This window comes from Oryctolagus cuniculus, chromosome 8 (genome assembly GCF_051225735.1).
Source record: "Oryctolagus cuniculus isolate XC-2025 breed Fujian yellow rabbit chromosome 8, ASM5122573v1, whole genome shotgun sequence".
Classification (NCBI taxonomy): Eukaryota; Metazoa; Chordata; class Mammalia; order Lagomorpha; family Leporidae; genus Oryctolagus; species Oryctolagus cuniculus.
Genome location: NC_142874.1, coordinates 30,989,042 through 31,010,752, shown reverse-complemented (window position 1 = coordinate 31,010,752; position 21,711 = coordinate 30,989,042). Strand labels below are relative to the sequence as shown.

Genomic DNA, 21,711 nt, shown 5'->3' with positions numbered 1-21,711 from the left:
AACAGGATAAGACAGCCCGTGCGTCCTTGGTTTCATATTCCAGCACTGTTTATCCATAAAGATGTCAAAATCCAGCCCCTTAGCAGGGCTACACGCAAGGCTGAGTAACCGATGACATCACCCCAGTCCTGCAGGTCCCCTCCCAGCCGCTGGCTCGCGTGGAAAACCCTGCACCCCCGCCTCAGCCATCGCACCCTTGCTCAGGGGCCCACTTCCTGAAGGTGCAAGAAAGAGCAAAGTCTGCGCCTTTTTAGCAAAAATGCTACATTAGGCGTGACTGCTGTTTTATTAAAAACAGTCCTTAGGAAAACCGGGTACTGAATCTAGCCTGAACTTCCCCTCGTGAGATAAAGCAAGCTTTCCGAGTGATAATTGGTACAGAAATATCGAAGGCCTCGTGAATTTGCATGCCATCCTCACTCCGGGGCCATGCTAATCTTCTCCATCTCGCTCCAAGTCCAGTGCGTGTGCTGACGAAGCCAACACAGGGCATGTATTTTTATTCTCATCACACCGAGAGGCAATGAGCTCAGGGTTATTCACCCCCTGAAGGTGTGTGCAGGACAGGCAGCCCCGGGCAGCCGTGGCAAACCCACGCACCTGAAGCACTGGCAGAGGGGAGAGGAAGGAGCTGTCCCCTGGTAGGTGCTGAGCTGCGGGGAAGCCGTCCCTCCCCAGTGGAAGGTGGCGGCAGGCAGGCAGACCCACATTCTGCCCTAGGGAGGCTGGGGACAGCTCCAGCACGCAGATGAGCCAGGCCCCAGCACCCAGAATGGCCACAAGGAAATCTTTTATGTTAATAAGCACACAGGCCAACACGTATGAGCTTTCAAAGCCAGCACAGATGGCAGGCTACTTTCAGAGCCCTGCACACAAGTCACGTAAACACGCCAAGGACACACGGCCTGCTAGTGGTCACGGTGGAAAATGAGGCGCGACGAGCGAGGGCAGACCTGGACTTGAACCTGGGCACTTTGAACCAAAGTTCGTGCGGTGTGCTACTTCAGTTCATCCAGCAGTTAAAGCTTTAGGAGCATCTGCTGGGGCGACGTTTTGTGTAGTAGTTAACACGCCACTTGGGACACCAGGCATCCAGGTTCAAATCCCGGCTCCACTTCGGATCCCCGCTTCCTTGGAGGTATCAGGTGATGGTTCCAGTACTTGAGCTCCTGTCACCCATGTGGGAGACTCCGATTTGGTCCCTGGCTCCTGGCTTCAGCCTGGCCCTGCCCCAGCTGTTCCGGGAATTTGGGGCGTGAAGAGGAATGAAGCATCTATGGCAGACGGTGCCGTGGCTCCTGCACTGTCTGCACTGGGGTCTCCCCTGGCACTGGGAGGTGACCGCACTCCTGTCTCTCCAGGGCTCTCCTCCTGGAAGGCAGTGGGAGCGTGCTCTGAATACAAGAGTACTTCAAAAACTTTGTGGGAAATGGAATTACAACAGAAGTTTATTCTAGCACAAAAGAAATTTAGAAATCCGTGTGGAGTTCTCACAGAATACACCTTCCCTGGGAATGTTTTGAAGTCTCCCCTGTATGCCTGGATGGATTGTTTTAAACATTTTCCACCAATATACACTTGTCCTTTTTTAAAGATTTATTTTTATGTATTTGAAAGGCAGTGACAGAGAGAGACAGACCTTCCATCTGCTGGTTCACTCTCCAAATGGCTGCGACGGTTGGGGCTGGACCAGGTTGAAGCCAGGAGCCAGGAACTCCATCCAGGTCTCCCACAGTGGCTGCCAGGGGCCCAGGGACTTGAACCATCTTCCATTGCTTTCCCAGGTGCATTAGCAGGGAGTTGGATTGGAAGAAGTGCAGCCGGGACTTGAACAAGTTATCATACAGGATGCCGGCATCAGAGGCGGCAGCTTAACCCACCGCGCCACCACGCCAGCCCTAAACTTCTCTTTCAATCCCATTTTCCATGAGCACTGTGAAGCATCTTCGCATAAAACAGAGTGCACTTCCCATTCATCATTGCAGAGGGCTCAGGTCCCACTCATCCAGACGGCGATATCAAACCATTGAGAGACAATAGAAATGATGGCGTTCAGAACGTGTCCCTGTTTCCACTGCTCCATCTACTGAGCCCTCACCATGATTATGAAATTGGCCAGATAAGTCCAAGTATCAAGAACTGCCAGTCTGGGGGTGGCTGTCCAGCCCACCTCCAATGTTGCAGAACCCAGGTTCGACTCCAGCTTCCTTCTAATGCAGACTCCGGGAGGCAGTGGTGATGGCTCCCGCGGTTGGGTTCCGACCACCCCATGGAGACCTGGATTAAGCTCCAGGCTCCCCCATTTCAGCTCCAGTCTAGCTCAGGCTGCTGCAGGCATTTGGACAGTGATGGGAGCGGTCTCTCCTTCTGTCTCTCTGCATCTCTCTCTGTTGGTCTGCCTCTAGAAGGTATTTGTAAAAAACAATTTTAAGAATTATTTATTTGAGGCCGGCGCCGCGGCTCACTAGGCTAATCCTCCGCCTAGCGGCGCCAGCACACCGGGTTCTAGTCCCGGTAGGGGCGCCGGATTCTGTCCCGGTTGCCCCTCTTCCAGGCCAGCTCTCTCTGCTGTGGCCAGGGAGTGCAGTGGAGGATGGCCCAGGTGCTTGGGCCCTGCACCCCATGGGAGACCAGGAAAAGCACCTGGCTCCTGGCTCCTGCCATCGGATTGGTGCGGTGCGCCGGCCGCAGCGCGCCGACCGCGGCGGCCATTGGAGGGTGAACCAACGGCAAAGGAAGACCTTTCTCTCTGTCTCTCTCTCTCACTGTCCACTCTGCCTGTCAAAAAATAAAAAAAAAAAAATTATTTATTTGAAAGGTAGAGTAACAGAGAGAGAGATTTTCCATCTGCTGGTTCACTCCCCAGATGGCTGCAATGGCCTGGGCTGAGTCAGCCCAAAGCCAGGAGCTCCATACAGTTCTCCCACATGGTGGCAGGAGCCCAAACACTCGGGCCATCTTCTGCTGCTTTCCCAGGAGCATTAGCAGGGAGCTGGATCAGAAGTGGAGCAGCCAGGACTCAAACCAGCACTCGTATGGGATGCTGGAGTCGCAGGCAGCAGCTTTGAGTGCCATGCCACAACGGCAGCCCCTAAAATATTTTTTAAAAGAACTGTGGGTCTTTGATGAGCTTGCGCACTGGTTCATAATCAATAAATAGGCTGTAAGAGAACAGTCCACAACCATGCCTGATGTAATGTTGTACCTGGTGGGCATCACGGCCAGGTCGGTGGCTGAGAAGGCAAATCAAAGCATTTGTCCAGGCCTCACGTAAAGCACCAGCCTACAAAAGCCAGGCTTCTGTGAGTAAATCGTGGCCCCGTTTGCTACCGAATGCCCCAAACCCAGTACGTCTGCGCAAGAAACAAGTGCAGTAACGTCTTTGTTTTCCTTGTCTCGTGTGGGATACGCTGTCGTTTTCTGTCCTGTCAGTGTTAGCGAGCAAGATCCTGGGGCTGGGAACCCCCCACTTTCCGGAAGTCTCCATCCACAGTGCCAGGCACAGATGACGGTCCCCCAGCGGCAGCCTGGAGATCAGCTGCACACGCGAGAGGCTGCGCTAAGAGCCGACACCGGCGTCAGAGACAGGTGCCTGCAGGAAGTCCGCCGGACGCAGGGCCCGCCGCTCTCCATCCCCAGGTAACTGTCCTGAAACCCGTTTTTATTACAAGATCTATCAACCACACTCAGTCATCTCACTAAACTGTATCATAGCTGAATGTTTTCCAGGCAGGGTAGAATTTCTCTGAATGTGCTAAGGTCCTGGTTGGGTGCTTCTGATGTGGTCTTTGCCTGGGCTTTCTCCAACCCAGGTCTCTGGTGGGACTAAGTGTCAGGAGGACGAGGCTCACTTCTGCAGCGGGGCCCCATGTTAACCCTCCTACATGCTGTGAGCGAGATCTTGGGGATGATGCTTCCTTTCTACCTGATTCAGACTAGCATCCTCCGCCTGCCGCAAACCCAAATTGGGCTGTCTACACAGAGTCAACAGTGCTGGGGGCAGCGCGGTAGGAAGAAATGCAGGGAGAATGTCCCCCACGTGTGTTCCTCAAGCCCTCACTCAACCATGGTTCGCCTCATCCACGAGTTCCCTGGCACCAGCGTGCTGGTTCGGCAGGTTAAGCCACCACCTGCTATGCCGCATCCCGTAAGAGCGCCATCGTGAGTCTCGGCTGTTGTGCTTCCCGTCCAGCTCCCTGCTAATGCACCTGGGAAAGCAGAAGCGGCCCAGTGCAACCCTGCCCCCGCCACCCACATGGGAGACCTGGGTGGAGCTCCTGGCTCCCGGCATCAGCCTGACCCAGCCCTGGCTGTTTGGCCATTTGGGGAGTGAACCAGTGGATGGAAGATCTCTCCTCCCTCTCTCTCTCTCTCTCTCTCTCTCCCTTGTTAATTCTCTCTCCATCACTTATTTATTTTATTTCAAATAAATAAATATTTTAAATGAGTTTGTTGAGAAAGTGCAGCTTCTAATTTAGTGCTGAATACCCCAAAATCATCAGCTCCAAGAGGAAGAAGAATAAATAATGTTCGAAATAATCCTTTTTAAAAGATCCCATGTTCAAACACACAGTTACCTCCTGGCCGGGGAGAGGGAGTGGGGGGGTGGCCTGTTCTGAGATAAGTCTCCCCAAGCTGGCTGGGAACAGACCCGGGATCAGGAGGAAAATACCCTGGCCTCTCACTTCCCGAAGGCAAGGGTCCAAGCACATGGGCCATCTTCCACTGCTTTCCCAGGCACATCAGCAGGGAGCTGGATCAGAAGCGGAGCAGCCGGCACTCGAGCCGGCACCCATATGAGATACCAGCACTGCAGGTGGCAGTTTTACCCACTGTACCACAGCCTCAGCCCCACCATCTGATCAAGGCCAAGCAAGGAAAGCAAACTCCTCTTGCAATTCAGCTCTCCACTATGGCCTGGGAAAGCAGTAGAAGATGGTCCATATCCTTGAGCCCCTGCACCCACGTGGGAGACCCGGAGGAAGCTCCTGGCTCCTGGCTTCAGATCAGCGCAGCTCCAGCCATTGCGGCCAACTGGGGAGTGAACCAGCGGATGGAAGACCTCTCTCTCTCCCTCTCTCTGTAACTCTACCTCTCAAATAAATAAATAAAAACATAAATAAAAAAATAAGGGAGCAGGGTGCTGTCGCTTCTGTGGTGTGGAGGATGTGGAGGCGGAGTGGCCTGGATCAGCCGGAACTATAGAGAAGGGTGTGTGGAGGTGGGGAGCGGGGAGCTGGGGCTTCCGAGGTGGGCTTTTCAAGCAGAGGGTGTGTCTGACAGGAGCCAGCAGGGGCAGGAGCAGAGGAGGAGACCTGACGGCCAGCGCACGTGGCTGGGTCTGCGGCGTTCCTCCCTCCATTCACTACTGGGCACCTAACAGGTGACACTGGGGACAAGGGGCTCAGTGGTAGAAAGAACGCAGGCACACGCATATGAGAAGGATGGCCCCAAAGGGGCCAGCGTTGTGGCGCAGTGTGGTAAGCTGTCGCCTGCGGTGCCGGCGTCCCATGTAAGCACCGGTTCAAGTCCCAGCTGTTCCGCTTCTGCCCCAGCTCCCTGCTGATGTGCCCGGGAAGGCACAGAGGATGGCCCAAGTGCTTGGATCTCTGCCACCCACATGGGGGAGACCTCATTGGAGTTCTGGGCTCCTGGCTTTGGCCTGGCTCAGCCTCAGTCATGTGGGCATCTGGAGAGAAAACCAGCATATGGGAGATATCTCTCTCTCTCTCTCTCTCTCTCTCTCCTCTCTGAATCACTCTGTCTCACAAATAAACAATCTTTACTTAAAAAAAAATACAACACCACTGGATACCAGGCAAGAAAGAACAGTGATCCCTGGGAGACAGGACACAAATAAGATGACCCCACAGGACTCGGGGAGAAGACCTCTCTGTGGGTGCCAAGGACGGGCAGTCAGAGGGGTCCACAGACCTCAGTAGTTGCAGAGAAAGAGTGCAGAGCCCAGGGAGACCAGGGCAGCAGCTGGAGTTCTCAGGACGGAGGTTTGGGGGGGGGCCCGGGGCATGAGGAGATGCCCCCCCCGGTCACCCACTGAGTGCTGATGGGCACAGGTGTGCACAGGAAACTCCCCCCGCCCTGGCACACCCAGGGATGGAGCCACCGGACTCCCCCAGGGCCTGGAACAGTGCCTGTACCCCCACCCCGGGCTTCCTGCTTCCAGGCTCTCGCCCCGGCAGTGAGGAGTAATAAGCCGCAGACGAAGCCCGCAGACCCCAGCATGAGATGCAAAAGGTCGAGCTGTTCCCAAATAAACTAGCTCCACCACAGAACAGGACTCGCCAGCCCTCAACACAGTAAAATGCACAATGGCTGGCACCCCGTCAGGAACGGCCAGGCACGCCAACAAACGGGGAAAGCCGAGCCTAGAGGAGGCGGACGAGGAGCCCATGGAAACCAACCCAAAACACTGGAACCAGCGAGCACGGATCCTGGTGCAGACGCTGTGCATAATTCACAAGGCAGGGACATGGAGGGCACAGCAAAAGATGGAAGTCCAGAGGGGAAAACGAGGACTCCACCGTGTGGGATACAGACAGCACCAGCCACTGCAGGAGGAAGTACCGGAAATCCTGAAGGAGTGTCCATCCAAACTCTACACGATGAAACTCAGACAAGAGAAGTTTCTTTTAAACAGGACGGGCTGTTGGAAAACTTCAAGCATCCTCACGTGTCTGTAATTGAAGCCAAACAAAGAGGAGAGGGGACGGAGGGACAGAAAAACATTTAACAAAGAACAGCTGAGTTCTTCCAAGTCTTGTGCAAGCCACAAAGCCACAGACTCAACAGTCCCAGCAGACTCCAAGCACAAGCTCCATGAACCAGCTCTCCAGAGGCACACGGAGAACCAGTTTGCTCAGAAATGATCACAAAAAGAAGCCGCCAGGGAGGCACGCGCTGTGCGTGTGCGTCCCTGCTGCAGCAGACGCCGCCTTCGAAACAGCACAAGCCCGAAAGCACCGTCTTCCCGTTCCAGGAAGGAAGCTGTTCCCATCTAGAATTCTCAGAAGCAAGCATATCTTTAAAAAAACAAAGGCAAGCTAACGCCTCGGAAGACGATTAGAGCGTGAAAGCGTTTGTCACCAGCAGACCTGGGGCACAGGAGTTGTCAAGGGGAACCCTGCAGGCAGACGAAAAATGAGGCCAGATGAAAATGGAGACGCCCAGAGAGGAGGACGGGGCCCAGCTATGGTAAACACATAGGATTTGCTTCTGATCATGGATACGTCTTTTTTTTTTTTTTTTTGGACAAGCAGAGTGGACAGTGAGAGAGAGACAGAGAGAAAGGTCTTCCTTTGCCGTTGGTTCACCCTCCAATGGCCGCCGTGGCCGGCGCACCGTGCCGATCCGATGGCAGGAGCCAGGTACTTATCCTGGTCTCCCATGGGGTGCAGGGCCCAAGCACTTGGGCCATCCTCCACTGCACTCTCTGGCCACAACAGAGAGCTGGCCTGGAAGAGGGGCAACCAGGACAGAATCCGGCGCCCCGACTGGGACTAGAACCCGGTGTGCCAGCGCCGCAAGGTGGAGGATTAGCCTAGTGAGCCGCGGCGCCGGCCAGGAAATGTCTTTTCAAGATAATTACCCAGGGGCCGGCACTGTGGCATAGAAGGTTAAGCCTCCACCTGCAGTGCCGGCATCCCACTTGGGCGCTGGTTCGAGTCCCAGCTGCTCCACTTCCGATCCAGCTCCCTGGTAAGGCTCCTGGGACAGCAACAGAAGATGGCCCAAGTGTTTGGGCTCCTGCACCCACGTGGGAGACCCAGAGGAAGCTCCTGACTCCAGGCTTTGGCCTGGCCCAGCCCCAGCTACTGAGGCCATTTAGGGAGTGCATCAGCAGATGGAAGACCTCTCTCTCGAACCCACGCCCACATGAGATGCTGGCACTGCAGGCGGTAGCCTTACCCACTACACCACAGCACCGGCCCCACACTGTAGGGTTACTACAAAGGAATCATGTCTATGGCTTAAAGGTAGACTGAGAAGTTAAATATGTGAACTGTAAACCCTAAGGCAACCACTAACATGACAAAACAGAAAGTCACGGATAATCAGCTTACAGTGGAATAATAAAATAATGAATTAACCCAAAGGGTCTTATGATGGACCAAGATGAGAGCAAAGAGTGGTTAGGACAAAGAGCAAACAGCAAGCAAGGCAATAGATTAAAAACCACACAATACTCACATTCAACGTGATGGTCTAAATATCCCACTTGAAAGATGGAGACAGTCTGGGGAAAAAAGCAAGACCCACCTGTGTGAAGAAACACACTTTAGGGACCAGCGTTGTGGCACAGCATTGTCCCAGCATTCCACATCATAGTGCCAGGTGGAGTCCCAGCTGCTCCACTTCTGATCCAGCTCCCTGCTAATGCACCTGGGAAGGCAGTGGAAGATGCCTCAAGTGCTTGGGCCCCTGTCACCCATGTGGGAGACCTGGATGGAGTTCAAGGCTCCTGGCTGTGGCCTGGGCCAGCTCTGGCCATTGCAGCCACTGGGGAAGTGAATTCTCTCTCTCTCTCTCTCTCTCTCTCTCTCTCTCTCCCCCTCTCCCTTTCCCTCTTCCTCTCCCTTTCTCTCTTCTCTCTCTTTTTCTCCTGTTACACTACCTTTCAAATAAATAAATCTTTAAAGAAAAAAAACACCCATACTTTAAATATAAAATCACCAATGTGTTGAAAGTGAAAGAATGGAAAAAGATATATCATACTAAATGCTAATCATAAGAAAGCCAGGGTGAATACTAACATCAGATGAAATTTAATACAGAAAAAATAACTAGAGGTGAATTGGGTCATTTCATATGACACAGGGATCAATTCGTGAAGGAGACACAGCAATCCAGAAAAAAATAATGCCCCTAGAAAAGCTTCGAGATATAGGAAGCAAAAATGGATGGAACTGCAAGGAGAAATAGATAAATTCACAATTTTGGTCAAGAATTTCAGTGTTTCTTCCTCAAAAGCTGCCAGAAACAACAGACGGGAAACCAGTAAGGCTATAGAAGGTGTAACAGGAGTGGCCAATCTGACATCACCGATGGTTCTGGAGAACCCCACCCAGTGAACGCAGGAAGCACGATACTCTCAGGTGCACACGGAGCATCAACTAGGATGGCCCGTGTTCTAGTCCAGACACGGAAGTCACTTCTAAAGCATTCGAGTCAGACAAAGCACATTGTCCAACGACACAGGAGGAGACGAGACGGGAGCATTGTCCAACGACACAGGAGGAGACGAGACGGGAGCGCATCGGCCAGCTCACGCACGCCACCACTGAAAGGCGTGACAGGAGCCTGTCAGGATGGAGGAAGGTTGATTTCAGGCTCAACCTGGGCAGGCGTGGGTTCAGGTGTGTGGGGAGGCCAGAGGTGGTGAGACGCAGTCACGGGGTGGGCCAGGGAGCAGAGAGGGGCACAGGCCACCTGCTCTTCCTCGCCCTTTGTGTGGTCTCCCTTTTCCACCCTCCGCAAAGCTACCAGAAATTCCATCATGGGGCCCCACCCCAGCAACCTAATTCAATCCAGTCGCTCCCATTAATCCATCAACTACCCATTTAGGACTTTGGGGTTGATGAGTTTGGGGAGGCCAAATCCTATCCAAACCCTAACAGTCAATAACAGAAAGCGTGCAGATATTTGCTAACACTCTTCAAAGCAACTCACAAATCAGAGGAGAAACCAAAATGCAATATAGAAATTATTCTCAACACAATGAAAATGAAAACGCGACGTAGCGAACATTTCAGGCTCGCAGGGAAATTTTCAGCAGTGACCACATTTGAGGAGAAGAAAGGACTCCAATCTTTGGTGTCCACCTTAGGAAACTGAACGTGGAAAAGCAAAGTCAACCCAAAATAAATAGAAGAAACAAAAGATCAGAGTGAAGAATCAGTGAAGGAGAAAACAGGAAACCGGGCAGCAATCTCAGGGGAACTGAAAGAGAGCTCTTTGAGAGTCTCAGGAGAACGAAGAGAAGCCACAGAACACCAGCATTTGGAGTGAGAGTGGTCGGGCACAGGCCACCTGGCACAGTGGCATAGACGGCAAAGCCACCACCTGTGGGGTCAGCATCCCATACGGGCGCCGGTTCAAGTCCCAGTTGCTCCACTTCTGATCCAGCTCCCTGTTACGTGTCTAGGAAAGCAGTGGAGGATGGTCAGAGTGCTTGGGCCCCTGCACCCACGTGGGAGACTCGGATGAAGCTCCCGGCTTCCGATTGGCTCAGCTCTGGCCGTTGCGGCCACTTGGGGAGTGAACCAGCAGATAGGAGATCTTTCTCTCTTTCTGTCTCTCTCTCTCTGTTTGTATCTCTGCCTTCCAAATAAATAAATCAATGTTTAAAAAAGTAAAAACAATGAGAGGTTACAACACTACATACTCTACAGACCGTAAAGAAGAAGAAATTATGAAAAATTTTATGCCAATAAACTAGGCAATTTAAATGATATGGACATAGTCTTTGAAATACACAACTATTGGGGCTGACACAACTATTGGGGCTGTGGCACAGCGGGTTAACAACCTGGTCTGAAGCGCCAGCATCCAATATGGGCACCAGTTCAAGTCCCGGCTGTTCTTCTTCCAATCCAGCTCTCTGCTATGGCCTGGGATAGCAGTAGAAGATGGCCTGAGGGGCCGGTGCCCCAACTCACTAGGCTAATCCTCCACCTGCGGCGCCGGCACTCCGGGTTCTAGTCCCGGTCGGGGCGCCGGATTCTGTCCCGGTTGCCCCTCTTCCAGGCCAGCTCTCTGCTGTGGCCTGGGAGTGCAGTGGAGGATGGCCCAGGTGCTTGGGCCCCGCACCTGCGTTGGAGACCAGGAGGAAGCACCTGGCTCCTGGCTTCGGATCGGCACAGCGCGCCGGCCGTAGCAGCCATTTGGGGGGTGAACCAACGGAAAGAAGACCTTTCTCTCTGTCTATCTCTCACTATCTAACTCTGTCAAATAAAATTTTTTAATTAAAATAAAATAAAATAAAATAAAAAGAAGATGGCCCGAGTCCTTGGGCCCCTGCACCCACGTGGGAGACCCGGAAGAAGCTCCTGGCTCCTGGCTCCTGGCTTCGGATCGGCACAGCTCCGGCTGTGTCACAGCCATCTGGGGAGTGAACCAGCGGATGGAAGACCTCTCTCTCTGTCTCTACCTCTCTCTGTAACTCTTTCAAATAAATAAAATAAATTAAAAAAAATGCACAACTATCAAAGCTCAATCAGGAAGAAATTGATAACGTGAAGAAGCTAATACACCTTAAAGAAACTTTTCCCCCCAAAGAAAATTCCATTTCTAGATGGCACAATCTTCAACATTTTAACAATGAAATAACAGCCAATAATAACCCTCCTAGAAAGTTGAAGAATATTTGCCAGCTCATTCTCTGAGGCCACCATTACCTTGATACCGACATTATAATAAATTATAATTTATATATAACATCATACATGATATAACAGTATAACTTATATAACATTATAATAAACCCATCAAATGTATGTGTATATGCAAAAATGAGCTCTGATCCAAACCTGGCATCATATACTGAAAGTATTTTAAAATGGATCATAGACCTCAATGTAAAATCTAAGACTACAAAACTTATAGAAGAAAATACAGGAGAAACCCTCTGTAACACTGAGTCGGACAAAGGTTTCTTAGATCCTACAGCAAACGCATAATCTGTGAAGGAACAAATTGTACACCAAAAGGCAACACTCCTGATCTTCGAAAAAACACTGTCAAGAGAACAAAAGGACGCGCCTCAGACTGGGGCAATCACACAGCCGCTAAAGAACCTGTAGCTGGACCACACAAGGGAACTGCAAGACGCTCGTGGAAATGGAATTAATAGGCAAGCTTACTCGGAGGCAAAAAAAAATATTTTGAAAATCATCCATCTTTTTTAATACTAGAAATTTTCCATGTGCTTTTCGAAGGTCCCCTCATGAAAAGAAAAGAAAAGAAAAGAAAAGAAAAGAAAAGAAAAGAAAAGAAAAGGGAAAAGGAAAAGGAAAGAAAAGAACTCTCAAAATGCAGTAACAAGAAAATCGACAGCCCAAGGAAGCCACAGATTGGTGTGCGCACCCTAAGGTGAGCTCCAGCCAGTCGTCCCCTTGGAATCACCGCTCCCTGGGGACAGGTGGAAGCCGTGACTTGCTTCCGGCAGCCAGACCACGGCAAAGGTGCGCGGACATCACTCCGTGGGGACCTCCCGCCACCGACTCCATCCTGCAGGCTGCAGAGGGAAGTCCTTCCCTGCTGCTCTCCTGTAGGAGCACCACGGTGGGTTTTGAGGCGAGATACGCACAGCAAGCCCCTCCAGGAGCTCGGAGCAGTCTCCGGGTGGTGCAGCCGCAAGCAGCCCGGCCCAGCCGCACAGCTGCAAGGGATCAGGGCTGCCGGCCGCGGGACAAGCTCAGAACAGGGTGCTTCCCGAGGCAGGGCGCCGGCTGAACCACGCCCAACTCCTGAGCCGCAGAAGCCACCATGGTTGGGAGCATTTGCCAAGTAGTTCGGGATCAACCAAGTGAGATCCGTGGGTCACACACGAGCACCTGAATTAGTAACCGGGGAAATCCGTAGCTCTGATCACAACAAGGGGCGGGCTTTGGTCCAGCAGTGGAGGCACCCAGGCCCCACACGGCCGTGCCTGGCTTCAATGTCTGCCTCTGCCCCCGGCTCCAGCTCCCCGGTGCTGCAGACCCTGGGAGGCAGAGGTGACAGCTGGAGAAATTGGCTCCCTGCCACACACCTGGGAGACCTGGGTTGAATTCCTGGCTCCCAGCTGCTGGCACCCTGGCTCATGTGGGCATTTGAGGAAGGAACCAGCAGTTGGGCACGCACTCTCTAACTCTGTCTTGTCTGCCTCTCAGATTAAATAAATAAATAGCAGATAAAAATGTAGAACACGCACAGTGCAGTACCACCACCGATCCTCTTAAATCGCTGGACGTGTTGGCAACGAGGCAAAAGAAGGGGGACTCACATACACTGCTGGGTGCTGGGGGGACCAGCGCTCCAGAATCCAGTGTGGTGGCTTTTTTTTTTTTCAGGCAGAGTTAGACAGTGAGAGAGAGAGAGAGAGAAAGGTCTTCCTTCCATTGGTTCACCCCCAAAATGGCCCCCATGGCCGGCACACGGCACCGATCCAAAGCCAGGAGCCAGGTGCTTCTTCCTGGTCTCCCATGCTGGTACAGGGACCCAAGCACTTGGGCCATCCTCCACTGCACTCCCTGGCCACAGCAGAGAGCTGGACTGGAAGAGGGGCAACCGGGACAGAATCCGGCACCCCGACCAAGACTAGAACAAGGGGTGCTGGTGCCGCAGGCAGAGGATTAGCCTGGTGAGCCTTGGCGGTGGCTTCTTGAGAATTAAACAGATGCCTGCCATGTTATCCTGTCCCAGGGGACCCTGAATGGGTTCCTGAATTAACCTCTCCCGGTACTCACCCAGCAGAAAAGATACGCACACATTTACACAACAGTCTGTGCATCAACGTTTAGCATCTTCATTGTAGTAACAGAAACTACAAATACCCCATATAGCAACTATCTAGCAATTAAAAAGGAATGAATCACCTATACTGCTACCACGTGGATAGGTCTCCAAACCCGTTGAATAACAGAAGCCAGAAAAGAAAAAAAGAATCTATACTGTGTGATTCCACTTGTATAAAAGGCAAGAAAATGTGAACGCATTTGTGGTGGCAGAGAGAATTTTTTTAAGATTTATTTATTTATTTATTTGAGAGGCAGAGTTAGAGAGAGGGGGAGGGAGAGAGGAAGAGAGAGAAAGGGAGGAGGAGAGAGAGGGAGGGAGGAAGAGAGATAGAGGGTGAGAGAAAGAGAGGGGGTGGGAAGAAGGAAGAGAGAGGGAGGGAGAGAGAGGGAAGGAGGAAGAGAGGGAGAGAGAGAGGGGGGGGAGGAAGGGAGAGGGGGAGAGAGAGAGGGAGGGAGAGGGAGAGAGAGAGGGAGAGGGAGGGATGGAGGGAGGGAGAGTCCACAGCGGCCAGGGCTGGACCAGGCTACGACAAGGAGCCTGGAGCTCCATTTGGGTCTTCCGTGTGGGTTCAGGGACCCAAACTCTTGGTTCATCTTCTGCTGCCTTCCGTGGAGCATTAGCAGGAAACTGAGCTGGAAGTGGTGCAGCCGGGACTCGAACTGGTGCTCATCTCATAAGAGGCACCAGCGTCGCAGGCTGCGGCTTTAACCTGCTCTGCCACAACACAGGCCCGCAGGAGTAATTGCTTATGTGGGGCAGGGGGGGCGGGGGTGGGTGGTGTGCAGGGAAGACAGGTACAAAGAAGCACAGCAAATCTTTGGAATTCAGGGCTTGGCATTTGGCATAGAAGTTAAGATGCCTGTGTCTCACATCAGAGTCATTGTGTTCAGGGCCTGGCTCTTCTCCCATTGCAGGCATCTGGGGAGTTAAACAGCAGATGGCAGCTCTCACTCTCCCTCTCCTCTCTGTCTCCCTGCCTCTTTCTCTGTGTCTATCCATCTCTTAAATAAATAGATAAATATTTTTCTTAAATCCATTTGGGAGTGATGGATGGGTTCATTATCTTGATTGTGAGAATCGCTTTGCTGATGCATACTTGTGTCAAAACCCACAAACATATGTAGCTTATTCTGTGTCAATGACACCTCAATAAGGCTGTTAATTTAAAAACGAAGAAGAAAAAGTTGAGCACAGAGAATGGCAGAGGCGATGATGTGGGTGGGCTTGCAGGCTCTCGGGGGAGGAACCACTTGTGCCTCCACAGAAGCAAGGAAAGAAGCAAGACAGGAAAAGCCGTGATTGTCTTCAGAGAAGAGCAGTCCGGGCAGAGGGAGGCGAAGGTGCAAAGGGCCTGCACAGGGGCCGTGCAGAGCCTTTCAGAGCGCAGTGGGGCTGGGACAGAGACCTGGGAGCCCTCTTGCGAGAGAGACGAGGACGCCCTGAATGGTGGTGCATGGTGCCTCTTAACATTTCGCAATTAACCTTCTACACCACCTCCATCACTCTAAACAACAAGGAGGAAGGTTGGAAGCAAGGAAACGCGTTAGTGGGCCGTGGCAACCGGAGCCAGCACTGACCTGCCCCCAGACTGCTGTGGGGCAGGTGGCAGAAGGGCTCACAGGCAGGACTGACGGAAAGGCAGAGCAATTTTGTGTTGTAGATGAGTTGGACACAGACAGACATCAAGATTTTTTTTTATCTAAACTCCTGGGAAAATTAATTGTGCACGACTAAGACAGGGAAATCCGAGTTGCCGGCTTCTCAGCCGAGGATGAACTAAAGTCAAATGCAGACAGACAGCCACGGTGACCTCGGGCCAGCTGGGCACGTGGGTCTGTAATCAGGGTTCAGAAGTCGGAGCTGGGCCTACAGAGGTCTGAGGATAGAGCCCTGGGGAGCTGCGACACGAAGAGGCCAAGACGACAAGAAAAACACAGCAGAGATGCGGGTTAAAGATCTGCGGTGAGCCAAAGGGAGGGTTGGGCTTGAGAGGGACAGCGGCGGCTAACTGGTCAACCTGAGCATTCTACACTGACCACTGACCACCAGGCGACTTTGCCAGGAGCTGTTGGGGGGCGCAGGAGGTGAGTAGGGAAAGCAGGTGTGGGCTGAGCAGGATCCTGGAGAATTACAGGCGAGGAAGCCGAAACAGCACGTCTCCACGAGTCCGCTGTCAAAGCAAGCAGAGAAATTGAACAGCAGCAGAAGAGCGATGTGGGGGTCTGGGGAGGCAGTCTCTCTCTTTTTTTTTTTCGAGCCTAGAGATATTATAGCATGTTAGCATTCTGATGGGAGCACTCCAGTAGAGAGCAGAGAAGTAAAAATTAATGATGCAAGAGAGACAGAAAGACAGGACAAGTGCAAGACAGGAGTCCTTGAGCTGTTTAGGTGCCAGCGGGAACACGCACGGAGAGGTGAGAAGATTCCAGCCGTGGAGGGCTCTTGCCCAAAGCTGCCTCCTCAGATCCAGGACACTCCCAGGAAGGAAAGGAGCAGACGCTAAGAGGCAAGAGCGCCTAGTGCATCCCAGGGACTCCCTGGCCCTAGGAGCCTCACTTCCCAGAGAAGGTAATAGGGGCCCAGGGACAAGCAACCTCCTGTGTCACCCGCAGCCAGCCCCAGCCACGCTGAGCCTGCAGGGGCAGCTCCCTCGGTCTCCCCGAGGGGGACACTGTGGCTCGGATATGAGTGAGTCCTGGTGGCCTTACCAGGAAAGGGAGAGATTGTGGTGGACACACACACACACACACACACCTGTCACCATGTGATGCCCTGCTCCTTCCCAGGACTCCACCAGCCAGAAGCCGTCACCGGATGTGACCCCTTGATCCGAGCCATGAGCCAAACCCGTCTGCTTTTCTTCATAAATTACCCTGCCCCAGGTATTATGTTGCAGCTCAAAGAAAATGACCGTGACATCCGAGCACTGTGCCTGGGTCCAAGGTCAAGGCTGTTCAGAGTGCTTTCACTCTCCCCACTTGGGCTGTGGTTCAGCCACACAGCTGAACATGGACCATTGGTTTTCTTACCGCCCTCTTCCCCCACAGATATAAAACCATGGAACTCTAAAGCAAGAGCAGACCTCAGAGGGCCCCTGCCCACTCCCATTTCCATAAAAAGAAACTGAGGTGAGAGGTGACCCACTGCCCAAAGACAAAGCAGTGCCCCCGCCGAGCTGTCAGACACCAATCCCCACCCTCGTCCCCAGAGACCAGCGTGCACGCACCCGTGTGTACAAAACCGATTTGGAGATGCAAATTGGCTACATCCAATTTCATCCGACTGTCCTCGAAATTTAAGAGCTGTGCTGACATGCACAGAGCAAGGGGTAAATCGTCCCCCGGAGAGAAATAGCCTCGCGTGTCCCTGTCCAAGGTGCTAGCTAGGCAGGCAGAGGCCAGCAGATAGAAGTCTGGTGTGCAGATCCCGCTTGTGAAAGGCAAGGGGTGGAGGCAGATGAGGGACCCCCCGCATGCCCTCTGACTTGGAAGTGGGTGGATGGAGGTGTCCAGGCCTCCTGTGCACTTCCCTTTGGTACATGATGCCCACTGATGGACGTGGCTGCCTGCTCTGGGCTTACAGATAGAGGGTGGAAGAAGCAGTGGTTTAAAACATTAATTGGGACCAACGTTATGGCAAAGCAGATTAAGCATCCTATACGGATACCAGTTTGAGTCCTGGCTTCTCCATTTCCAATCCAGCTCCCTGCTAATGCACCTGGGAAAGCAGCAGAAGATGGCCCAAGTGCTTGGGCTCCTGCACCCACATGGGAGACCTGGATTAAGCTCCTGGCTCCTGGCTTCAGACTGGCCCAGCCCTGGCTATTGCGGCCATTGAAGGAGTGAACCAGCAGATGGGAGACCTCTCCATGTCTCTGCCTCTCCCTCTCTATGTAACTCTGGCTTTCAAATAACTAAATAAATCTTTTTTTTTTTTCAAATGACATTGTTCCTTTCAAAGAGACTAGGCGCCTTCCCTGTGTGCCAGTGGCTCCAGCACAGGCTATAAAAGGAGCGTGCTCATCACACACCCCGAGGCCTGACCCTCAGCCTGGACAAAGGAGAGCGCCACGGATAAGCTCGGCGCGTCTCAAGCAGCAGAGACAGCACTTCAGACAAAACCTGATCAGGAAGACGGCGGCCAGTACCGCGGCCGCGCTTGCCGTACGCGGGGAGCTGAGCCGTGCACCCCGTGCCTCAGAGCCACCTCTGCAGGGAGGGCTGGACACCTCTTGGGAGAACCAGGAGTCCCTGGATCTAGCTCACTCCCCGCAGGTCACTCTGCCCCTCCCCCTTCAGGAGACAGACAGCCCCGCCCAGTCCCAGCTGTCAAGCATCGTCCACACCTCCCTCCGCACTAGCAGCCGCACCGCTCCCACTTGAAGAGTCTCTGCTCAACACATACATTTGTTTTCTCAGCCTGCTCTTCCCTGCAGCTTGCTGGCAGCTCTCAGGCCCTGACACAGGCAGGCTGCACAGGCCCCGGGCCTCACCTCGTGCCTCTGCCTCCTCCGTTGGTGCCGTCAGCACCCTGCTGCTGGCCCTATTTTGGGACACACCAGTGGTGTCTGGTAGCGGCGCGGCCAGTCAGCCCTCCAGATATGCAGGCTCAGCACCCACAGATGCAGCCAAATGCAGATCAAAATACTCAAAAAGTAAATAAATTGCATCTGCACTGAACAGACACAGACTGCCTGCTGTGACTCCGTATTCGATGCAGTGTAGACAGCTGCTAACCGGGCACTCGACGCAGGCGCAGTGACACCTGCACCCCACATCAGAGTGCCTGGTTCAAGTGCCAGCTCCTCCTCTTCCAATACAGCCTCCCACTGATGCATCTTGGGAGGCAGCAGACAATGGCTCAAGTGCTTGGGTCCCTGCTACCGCGTGGGAGACCTGGATGGGGTTCCTGGCTCCTGGCTTCTCCCGGGTCCAACTCTGGCTGTTGCGGGTATCTGGGGAATGAACTCGCAGATGGAAGCTCTCTCTCTCTTTATCTCTCTCTGTATATCTCTGTCTCTGCTGCTCTTTCCAGTAGGTCAAGAAGGTGTTTAAAATGGACCCTTTTGTTTACAAGACATAGCATTTGCATTGGACCAGATATTTTCTATCTAGAGATGATTTAAAGTATTTGGGGAGATGCAAACAGGGCACCATCTTATATAATGGACGAGAGCATCTGCAGCTCTTGGTATCCACGGAGAAGTCCTAAACCCAGGCCCCGGGGGTGCTGCGAGCTTTCTTGCAGTCTGCAGGTCCACAGGGAAGTCCGGGAGTTCTGAAGGTCAGTGTGGCCAGGAGAAGCCGCCAGCCAGCAGGCCTTGGGGAAGACGGCTCTGAGGAATGTCTTCCCCTGCTCCCAAGTTTCCCAGCAGAAGGGCGCACGGGTCCCCCCAGCAGTGACTTGCACATCCCTGTACCCCTTTCCGCGTCCTTCCCTTCCTTGTCTCACCTCCCCAACCCCTGTAATGTTTCCTGTGCTCACCTCCCAAGTCAACTCCATGCACTCGTGCCTTTTGCTCAGTCCTGCTTCCGGGAGGAGTTCATCTAAGACGTTAAGTGGCGGAAAATGGGTCGGAGGCAGATCCCCCCGCATGAGGTCTGGCACAGGGTCGTAGGCCCAGCGGACGGACGGGAAGCAGAATCCCACTGCTGGTGATGAGTGGGAGGGGCGCAATGCCACCATGCATGCCCCGGAATCACAGAGGCGGGAACTCCCACCGGTGCTGAAATGCGTGGGGGCGGGGTCCAGGCGGAGCGCGGTGCACTGATTTATGCAAGGTGGCCGGGGTGCCAGGATCAGCCCCCAGGGCCCGCTGGGATGCCCACTTCTGACAAGAGCAGAAACCAAGAGTAAGCAGATGGAAATTTTTACAGCAACTTGACACCATCATTTCACATCTGTTAGATCTGCTAATTTCGAAAATTGGACTTGTGTCATGGATGTCTTTTTTATTTTATTTTCCTAGTAATTCAGCAGTCCACAAAATTTTTATTTTTTTAGAAAACTATTCCATGGGGCTGGAGCTGTGGCACAGCTGGTTAAGCCACCGCCTGCAGCATCAGCATCCCCTGTCGGAGCCCGAATTCCAGTCCTGGCTGCTCTACTTCCGAACCAGCTCCCTAAGGAGTCTGGGAAAGCAGCGGAAGATGGCCCAAGTGCTTGGGCCTCTCCCACCCATGTGGGAGACCCTGATGGAGCTCCTGACTCTTGCTTTTGGCCTGGCCCAGCCTGTCTGTCTATCTATCCCTATCTCCCCATCACTCTGCCTTTCAATTAAATAAAATAAATAAATAAAAATTTTTAAAAGGAAACGATTCCTTAACAACACATCGTCTGATAAACACTAGCCCCGACCTGACAACTGTGGGGACCATGTTGTGACAGTTGCGGAGCTGGCCCACTGTTTGGTAACTGCATCCGCAGTCCAGGCAGCCTTCAACACCAAGGGCAAGGCCCCAGCAAGGACTGGGCAGGACCCCGAGACCTGGGATAAGGATTTTTGGGTTGATGCACTTGAGGACCTTGAAGACCCAGTTGGCTTGCCTGGGGAAGGATGTCCCTTTGTATGGGAGGACATGGGGCTTTCCAGAAAACACACACACACACACACATATACATATACACATACACACATACACATACACACACACATATACACACACATACACATATACACATGCACACACATACATATATACATACACACATACACATATACATACATACACATGCACACATACATACATGTACACACGTGCGCACACACACATACACATATACACACACATACATGCACACACATATATACACACACATACACATATACACATGCACACACATACATATATACATACACACACATACACACACACATACATACACACATACACATATACATACATACACATGCACGCATACATACATGTACACACACACGCACACACACATACACACACACGTACAAACACACACAGCAGCAAAGCCAGCAAGCACTCGAAGACTCTACCTGAGAATGGATATTCAGAGTGCTGGACAGCTCCCTGACACGGAGCACCGTCTTAGGACTGAAGATTCCGTGTCCTGGCGAGGACACTCGGGGGCCGATCTTACCTGCTGTTGGACAACTCCTTGAAGCCTGGAATAATAAAGCCCCACAGTAAATGAGATGGAAACGCCAGGATTGCCTTGGGAGCTCCAAGATGTACCCTTGTTGGAGACCAGAGGACATGCTAACTGCCGGGTGCACAGGAGGCCCCAGGGGACGCCACACAGTGCTCGGACATTAGGATCGGTAGGTGGGACCGACACTGGGCAGACAGCGGCAGAGGCTGCTGTGGTCCTGACTGTAAGCAGGGCTGACATTCTGGAACAACCGAGACCAAGTCAGCAGCAGAATAGAGACAAGGACATAACAGCAGGGAGGCTGGACTGGTGACCAGGAGCCCTGGCCTGCAGGGACCTCTTAGAGTAACTAATGATCGTCAGCATTCCCAGATGTGAAATCAATGTTCTTGGCCAACAAAGGTCTCACTTGGCTTACAGAACCAAAATTGACCGGGCAGGGTGAGCAGAAGGCGTGATGGGAGGCACTACGGCAGCTAATAACGACTTTGCACAACAGACCATCCTTGGCTCCAGGGAGCACCAGCGGAGGAAGAGACCAGGCCCCTGGAATTCTGACCGACCCTGCAAAAATGCCATGAAATACAGGGACAGTAGCAAGAGCCCCACCCCTTCCCTAGAAGTTTGTTTGGCCACTGATCAGAGCAACTGGTGTGAGAAAGAGACTATCCAGAAATGTGTAGCTCTATGGTCATTTCCCAGATTCCTGAGATTGGTATAATCTCCGTGGACACATCGGGCAGTTAGAATGCTCACGCCGGCTCCCTGGCCTGTGCCGTGAGGTCGTCAGCACAGGACAGCCCAAGTGGAAGCCTCCCCGGCCACGTCATCACCCACCTCGCCCCCCGCCCCCCACAGACACACACGTCTACACTCACGCCCGCATGTTCAACACACAGAAGAGGAGACTGCTCTGCACCCCGACGGCATCATCACCATAGCCTGATGTACCCTGGTAAGGTCTGCGCGGCACAGGTGCAGGGGAGAGAAGCTGCCACATCGGAAGGCTTTAAAGCCCGGTGGCCGAGGCATGTTCAGGGCTTTCCTTCGAAGTAAAGGGAAAAAAAA

General features: G+C 52.8%; 1 long non-coding RNA gene and 1 other non-coding gene across 6 annotated transcripts in view; both read right to left on the bottom strand.

Annotated features, from left to right (window-relative positions):
• Nucleotides 1-379: 379 nt before the first annotated feature.
• LOC127488279 (U6 spliceosomal RNA) lies at nucleotides 380-486 on the bottom strand. Its single transcript, XR_007915876.1, has one exon. It is a non-coding gene; the product is annotated as a U6 spliceosomal RNA (small nuclear RNA).
• Nucleotides 487-6,420: 5,934 nt separating this feature from the next.
• Nucleotides 6,421-21,711, bottom strand: part of LOC149124956 (uncharacterized) — a 38,392-nt gene continuing 23,101 nt past the window's right edge. For 3 of the 5 annotated variants that reach the window (XR_016211803.1, XR_016211805.1, XR_016211801.1), the window contains 4 exons: nucleotides 20,528-20,656; nucleotides 19,003-19,348; nucleotides 8,209-8,277; nucleotides 6,421-6,695 (listed from right to left, as the gene is read on the bottom strand). This is a non-coding gene — a long non-coding RNA (uncharacterized LOC149124956). Of the gene's footprint in view, nucleotides 6,696-8,208; nucleotides 8,278-14,576; nucleotides 15,689-19,002; nucleotides 19,349-20,527; nucleotides 20,657-21,711 lie in introns of those variants that run through there. The other 2 variants (XR_016211802.1, XR_016211804.1) reach the window with 2 other exon arrangements.